Source organism: Solanum pennellii, chromosome 1 (assembly GCF_001406875.1).
Source record: "Solanum pennellii chromosome 1, SPENNV200".
Classification (NCBI taxonomy): Eukaryota; Viridiplantae; Streptophyta; class Magnoliopsida; order Solanales; family Solanaceae; genus Solanum; species Solanum pennellii.
In genome coordinates, this window is record NC_028637.1 from 73313977 (window position 1) to 73321648 (window position 7672).

Genomic DNA, 7672 nt, shown 5'->3' on the forward strand with positions numbered 1-7672 from the left:
CATGTCATCCACCCTCGTGCAGCTTCATCTTTTTGCATTTTCGAGGAGGAATGTGTCTGCTCTTAGTGTTGGCACTTACTTCCAACTTTATGAAATTCATGGAAAGATCATCCAGTTGTGTCAACAAGTCAGCCCAATCTTGGCATTTCTCTATTCCCTTGTTGGCTTTAACGTATCTATCAAGATGCTTGACCACTACTTTATAGGGTCGTTTTGTCAAATACCCTAAAAAAAAATGATCAGAGAGGCTTCTATTTTTTGGACTAAGACCTCTGTGAAAGTATTCCAACAATAATTTATCTGTCAATCCATAATTAGGGCATTGTTGCAGTAGTGCTTTGAACTTTGCCACATATCATCGGTAGTCTTGCCTTCTGATTGCTGAAATGTTAGGAGGTTATCCCTATGATTCAACAACCTCAACATGCGCTAATCTCTTTGGTTATCACTCTCTTCCTCTATACTCATTTTTTTGTCTCCAAACACAAAAAACTAAACACAAAATTAAAAATTAAGTTACTAAACTAGAACTAACTAGAACAAAATTTCTACTCAACTAAGAATTCTCAAGTGAAACCACTCCTCGGTAGCGGCACCATTTCTATCAACATCATCAAAAAAAACTTCATCCAATACTAAATGTCGATGATTATTAGTCAGTATATAACCCAACCAAGGGTTAGGATAGTTCTCACAAGGAGTGGTATTGAGAATAATTTAGCCAAGTACAGATTTAGCTCATGCTAGACATAGTTAAAAGAAATTATCAATTAAAAACATACTAAATTAAAGGGGTGACATAAGTGTCAATTAATAATGGGGGTTTGTAGTCAATTTAACAACTAAAAACACTAAAAACAAGGGAGACAATGGGGAAACGAGATTCTCTAGATGTGATCGGAATATGAGATAAAAGACAGTATATTGTAATTGTTACTAATAGTACATCGCTGAATATTTGTAACTAGTCTAGAGTATAGTGGGGGTAAATTCTCTCTCGAGCAACTTACTCCAAACCAACTTGGTTTCTCTAATACATTGTGTTGTAGTCTTTAAGCACAACCTCCGTGTTAGACCAATCACTCTCTCGAGCTGAAATTGTAGGAAAGGGACTAGGATTCACTCTCTCAAGCTGAACCCATGACGACCCAATAACCACCGTCTATCGATTTAGTAGTCTTAGTTTTAAAACCTCTCTCTCTCTCTAGAAAGCCAAAAACACTAAGGTGAAATCGTATTTACTACTACAATCTCATTTAGTTTAAACAAACTACTAAATGAAATCATATTTAAACAACCAATATAGTAATAATAAGCAACACCCAATAATTGATTTAACTCATATTCACAAAACCACACCCCAAGAATTGGTGTTTTAGCTATACATAGAGAAAACGAATAAATGATACAAAATCAAGATAACTTCAGCTGGGTACGATTTATAGTTGCTTCCATAGAGTCTAGGATAAAGAATTTTCAAAACTCACTTCCAATTTCATGGAGTTGAAGTCTTTAAATCTGCAATGTTCAAGTACAAGTTTCCTAAGGTCTCTTAACACTCAACATAGAATCTATATCTCAAAACTACTGTTCAAAAGGTAAAAAATTTTGACACCAAGCTACAAAATATTAATGAGTACTTCTAGTTTTCAATATTTGCGGTGCAAAAGATCGGCGCAGTTAGTCATGATCTCCGATTAGCTCGACGATCCGCCCTTTGAAATGTTTCATTGCCCTCTTACTGTAGCCTTCAACATCGTCGTGCTTTGGATCATTGGGACACATAGTACTACTTCGCAGAACTGCTTAGTGACATGTTGATTGCTCTTTTTTACCGCTAATTTGATTCTTTCCTTTAGGGCTCAACACCTAGGAACAAAAGGCGAGGATAATAGCTTTTGATGATTCACCGAACAGGTTTGGCGATCCTCAAATCCTCATTTCTTCATTCTTTCAGCTACCTTAGTTCCTTTTTGCTTGATTGTGTCCATGCTTTTTCTCAAACTCTGAATACCTTAAACTTAAGTTTTTTCACTAGTATTGAGACAAGTATGCAGTTGAGGACACTAAACTTATCAAAATATAGCCTTAAATGACTTCAAGTCGTAGACTTATCACCGATCACGAATCACTTCAGGTTAAACCTCAACTGAAGTTTCAATTTCTCTATGCATGCAATAATTGCTCTTTATAGTGCTTATGCTTTCATTAAATGTTACATATATATGTATATAATGATATTATATTAGTATTAAATTAAAAAAGGGTAGTTGGAATAAAGAACTTACATATATATATATCTATAGTTAGTTAGTTAGTTAGTTAGTTAGTTAGTTAGGAATATAAGTTATATCAAATTGAGGGTTGAAACAGTGGAGTCCTCCTATAATTGACGTCATTGTTTCATTGATTTTCCTATAAATACTAAATTATGATTCATGTTTTGATATATTGGTATACATAATTAAGTGTTAGGTGTATGGTGTAATATGAACACCCTTAGATTTATGATATTGGAAGAAATTGAGGTTGAACCTTAGGCTTGAAGCTTAGGAACTTGATTATAGAATTTGATAAATTTTTTGGTCTAGGTAACTTATAATAATATGAGTGTTGTTAGTTAGAAAATTTTATTTCGATATTTCAATAGATTGTATTGATTTGGAAGTCAAAGGAAAGAGAAAGGCTTGCGTTCTAGAGTAATTGTTCGACTATTTGATGCAAGTGGATTTATAAACCCTTGTTAAGTGTGCAGAATCGTGTATTCCTTGTGGTATGTGTTCGGGAGTAATGGGACTTGGTGAAGGGTTGTCCACATTAAAAAAATGATGAAAGGAGGCCGGGGGGGGGGGGTAAGAAAAGGCAATGTGATTAATTGTTTGTGTGTGATGTATTAAGAATGGTATGAAAGTCTTCGTTGAAGGACATTTTTCTAATAAAATGATTAAAATGGAATAGACCATGGGAAAGGGTGAAGTATGGTGGTCTCATACCAATGGTGTGACGAGCATTGGAACAAGTTCCTGTGTTATAAAGGGAAAGTTTATTACTATAAAATGTGGATTGTAATCCGAGAATGCCAAAGAATATGGGTATTAGATGATACATTATTGACTTGATTTTATTATATGTGATTGTTTTCTTTATTGAACCCGTATACTTGTGATATCTGAGGTGATTACATATCATATTGATATTTGATTGAGATGCATCATACCTTTTATTGAAATCATATTGTGCACATGCATTGACATGATATTGAGTATATGTTGGGCACGTGGAGATCGTTCGTGTTGGGGATGGGGAGATGTTATGATAATAATTTGGGCACGTGGAGATCGTTCGTGCAAACTTATTTGATTTAAGATAGTGTGTTGAGATCGTCCGCACAGACACACGGAGATCGTCCATGTGGGTATATGGACCTCACGAGTCCCCATGTGTCATGAACTCTCAATGTAGTTCTGAGGATTATCATGTATATACGATTGATAGAGTACTTGGTATTCTGAGGCATATCATTTCAAGGTGTCATATTGGGGGTTTGAAAAGTACTTGATATTTGATGAACTTGATCTTGTGAGTGGTAGGTATTGTGAGTGTTTTTTTTTGGAAGTTGTGATTGATGAATATTGAGTTTCTTGTTTAGGATATTTAATAAAGTGATTGTTGTTGAGTTGGGTGCTATGTAAATTGTGAACTGTTAGGTTGGGTTGGTTTTATGTAGGTGTTAGATGTGGAGGTTCATCTTGTGTGTAAGGAGTAAACGTATTTTATTCCCTTATCTTGTGATATAAAGTGTACTTGATGAGTAGCGTGTGGTTTGACATTTTTTGTAGGTTACTGGCCCAAACTTTTGTGTTATTTTCTCTTCTCCTTGTCTGAGGATTCTTACGGAGGTTTGTGAGGTAGTTACTTGTCATTTCAACGGATCATATTACTCCTATTTATGGTCTTGGTCTATTCTAGAAACAATGTCTTTTGACACTTTTATTTTTTTCTATTGAATCAATTGCAATACTTTAGAGACTTGTACAAGTGACAACCAGATTTTGGGGTAATTTTGAGTTTATAATAAAATTTCTGCGTTTTATTGTAATGGTTGTGTCACGGCCGGGGAGCACCCCCTAAACGTAACCGGCGTTGTCGTCCTCGAAGAGTACTTAGACTAGCCCTTAGCATTCATCATTAAATGTCATAGGTCAAAAATGCGAAAAATTTAAAACTTTTACATAGTGAGGTATACATAGACCTCTTACATATCATATATGAAGTTTACATAGACTCCTCGCTTAGTGAAGCTTACATAGGCTTCTCGATTAGACAACATAACCAATATATAAGAATTAGTCTAATAACATCGTATCACATAAACCATCAAAACGGAGTACCATATTGGACATAGCCATGACAAATTCAATATGTCATTCTAGGCTTACATCAATAACAACAACATAGCTAGAATAGTTAAATGGTAACATCCCCGAACATTGAGGACCTACCATTAACTTGGAGAAACTAGTCAAAGCCTTCGTGCTTTCAGCCTCAAAGTACTTCAACGGCCCGAACCTACATTGTTTGGGAAAAAGGAAAAGAATATGGGTTAGTACAACCACTTGTACTAAGTATGAAAACATATACAAGTAAACCCATTGAAATAATGCTGAAAAAGGACTATTTGTTCAAACCTATGCTAAGTCACTTAAAAAGCCTTTATGCACAAATTAGGAACACATACAGGCCAATAGACATAACATTACTTGAGACAAGTCCATATTCAACACAAGACCACCATCATCATAAAGGCATTTTCACATGCACATTATCAACATAAGTTCATATCAACATGAATAACATCATACTAAAATCAACTTTTCATAAATGTCACAACTTTTCATGAAAAGAGATAGCTAATCTTGAAAATGAATAAATTTAAAGGGATTCTGATTTGTTATGGTTCCACATAGGCAAGCCTAAGGTTCTCTTTTATATGTATATATAATGTAATTATTTACATTTCAATTTCATTTCCCAATTTCATAATATAAATCAAATTTATTTATTTTGGGGATAATGCCCAAGTACCCTCTCAGCCTATGCCCGAAATCTCAGAGACAAACTTATACTATACTAAGGTCCTATAACCCCCTTGAACTTATTTTATTAATAATTTTTTACCCCTTTTCGACCTACGTGGCACTATCTTGTGGGCCCAACGATTGTTGACTTTTTTTTTCAAACTAGTGCCACGTAGGCTAAAAAGGGCTAGAAAATTACTTACAAAATAAGTTCAGGGGGGTAATAGGACCTTAGTATAGTATAAGTGTGTCTCTGGGATTTCGGGCATAGGTTGAGGGGGTACTTGTGCATTATCCCTTTATTTTGCAAATAATTGCCCTATAATCTATATTATCTTCATTTAATATAAAATTTTGTTCTTTTTTCAAATTCTTCATTTAAAAAAAAAGTTATTTATTCTGAATTTCTAAGTAACATAAATGCGACAAATATTATATGTAATACATATGAGCAATTTTTGTACTTGTTTTTTTCTGTGTAGCTAAAAATTAATTAAATTAACAATTTTATCTTATATCCAATTATTTTGTATACTAGTTCACTCCCATGTTTCATTTTAAACTTTGCTACATGTATTTTCATGCTCATTAAAAAGTGTAGTTTAATTATTTATCACCATAACATAAAATTGTATTGTTTGAATTATAATGTGATTTTGTGCATTTTTCGTAATGAAAACAAAATTATATTTTTAAATTGCATATTTCAAGTTAAATATTTTCTAAAGATTAAATCAATTTTTTTAAAATTCGGGATGAAAGTGATATAGTTATCAATGATATATTTATAGATATTATATTAATTAGAAAATAATTTAAAATATGAGAGATTTAATTAATGGTCTTGTATAATATATATAAAAATTAATAATAATGTAAATCACATATTTAAAGTGCTAATATTTTTAAAAATAAAATAGAAAAATTATTATTTTTTGATGTTATGTTGAATTTTAAAATAATTACAAATAATAAAAACTTAATTAACCATATCATAAAAATAATATTATAATAATCAAAAATGAAATAGAGAGATGACTAACAGACATGAAAAATGTGGATGAGTACATGAACCGTTGATCAGTCCGCAGCTCGAGACCCTTAGGACCCTTGGATCCATCATTTGAAGTTGATCAAATGACTGACAAGAACAACCATGAATAAGTCCACATATTGTCGATCAGTCTTGTCGGTGACTTTAGCAGATTTTGTGACAGGGTTTGTTTGGTAATTTCCTCATGCGTTGAACTCCTAAATTGTGTCGTTTTACCCCTAAACTACGTAGTTTTTGTTAGTTTTAGCTTAGTAACTTAACTTAAACTTACCCTAGCAAACTCATTCTTCAAAAATTCATCAAGTTGAATGAAAAGAAGGAGAAGAGTCGACCAAGCCCTACTTCAAGAAAACGGAGAGTTTTCATCAGTTCTAGCCTCGAAATCAAATTTATTTTGTGAATTTTGTCACCAGGTATGTGGGATTTAACTACTGGGTTTTTTTCACCCATTAGGTCCCTAGATTTCAGTAAGAATATTAATTTCCTTAATATTTTCTCGACCTAGGGTTTCTTGAATGATATAAATTATTTGGTTTTAGTTGTTCGAATGATCCAAATCAGATTATCATATATGTTATTAGTTTCTTGTATGATTATTTAGAACGCTAGGTATGTAGTTCTTTTTGTTCATAAATTATACATGCTAGGTTTGAGATATACATACTTCAGCTTACAAATGTCAGATTATCAGTAATAATTATTGCATTCTCAAAGTTTGCAGGTCAGTAATTGAGTTATCCAGTACTTCAACATTTTAGTCATAATATTGCTTATATACATTCTAATTGGGAGTAGGCTTAGACCGAGTGGACTAGGCTTCAACCTACCCGACTAGTCCTAGAACTACGTGCTCTATAGGTTTATAAGTTCCTTTGTGGGAATTACATTTTTGTGATCACGCTAGTCATGCCTCTATACCTTTGGCAGGGAATATTATTACTATTGCTAAAAGTTATAACATATATGAGTGTTTTAACTTCTGTAATTTATTTATTCGTCATTTTTATTCTTTTAAAATTCTATCTTTTTAGTTGTTATGTTTTTGTTTATCACATTAATATTGTTTCCACTCTATTCTTTGACCAATGATTCATTAATGTATGAGAATATGTTGGGGTCTGATGTAATTATTGTCATATTGAGATGTTATTTTTGGTGGTTGTTAAAGTTTTATTTCATCCCAATGGTTTGTTCGTGTAACGACCTGTTTAGTCGTTTTGAGTAGCAGGTTTTATTTCTGGAAAAACTGTGTGAGTCGACGGACCGTCGAGGGCACGACGGACCGTCGCAGGTGTCTCGTCCCAGAACACTTAGACTTCTGAAATTTGGGTACTGAAATCGACTCTCTGAACTTGGCGACGGAAGTGCAGGACGAACCGTCGTAGGCACGATGGGCCGTCACAGACTCCATAAACAAATTGAGTCCATGACGAACCTGCATCACGGACCGTCGCAGGAACGACGGGCCGTCACAGGTTGCGTAATCCCAGGTGGAGTCGGATTTCTTTACACGTTTTAAGGGACGTTTTGGACTATTCCT